This window comes from Callithrix jacchus, chromosome 15, assembly GCF_049354715.1.
Source record: "Callithrix jacchus isolate 240 chromosome 15, calJac240_pri, whole genome shotgun sequence".
NCBI lineage: Eukaryota > Metazoa > Chordata > Mammalia > Primates > Cebidae > Callithrix > Callithrix jacchus.
The window spans coordinates 85,490,519-85,491,168 of record NC_133516.1 but is presented as its reverse complement, the minus strand read 5'-3'; the positions used below and the strand labels follow the sequence as shown (position 1 = coordinate 85,491,168).

Genomic DNA, 650 nt, shown 5'->3' with positions numbered 1-650 from the left:
GAAACATGCTTAAGCTCCGCAGCGCACTCCTCTCACTCCAATAATAGGAATGGGTTAGTATCAGTGTGTGGACAGCCTCAATGAAGCCCACTGGGGATACAAAGTTTTGAAATTTTTACACAAGTTACTACTTCAGATTCATCTCTAGACAATGGTAGGTAGTATTACATGGATGCTGAATTTAAGTAAGGATAGTATCTGAACACTAGTTTTTTTTTTTTTTTTTAAATATGGAATGCTTCACGAATTTGCGTGTCATCCTTGCGCAGGGGCCATGCTCATCTTCTCTGTATCGTTCCAATTTTTAGGTATATATGCTGCCGAAGCGAGCACATCTGAACACTATTTTACACTGAATTTACTGACTAGATATATAACTGATCTGAAATTTTTATCAGATAATTTATCTATATTTTAATTACCATGAATGATTTCATGAATTCAGATTCTTCTTATATATGTGTGTGTGTGTGTGTGTGTATGTGTATATATATATATACACATTCATTTAAAATTAAATGCCCAGAAAGGGAGCTAGTGCCCTCTTGTCAAAAGCTTTTGTTGCCCATGGAAATGCTCTGCAGGATGGTATATAATTAATGCTGCAGGAATGCTGCCAGTAACAGGATATAGTGAAACATTAGATACCA

At 35.8% G+C, this 650-nt stretch overlaps 1 non-coding gene across 1 annotated transcript; it reads right to left on the bottom strand.

Annotated features, from left to right (window-relative positions):
- Window positions 1–224: 224 nt before the first annotated feature.
- Window positions 225–333, bottom strand: LOC118148112 (U6 spliceosomal RNA). Its single transcript, XR_004734906.3, has one exon. It is a non-coding gene; the product is annotated as a U6 spliceosomal RNA (small nuclear RNA).
- Between the last annotated feature and the right edge of the window lie 317 nt (window positions 334–650).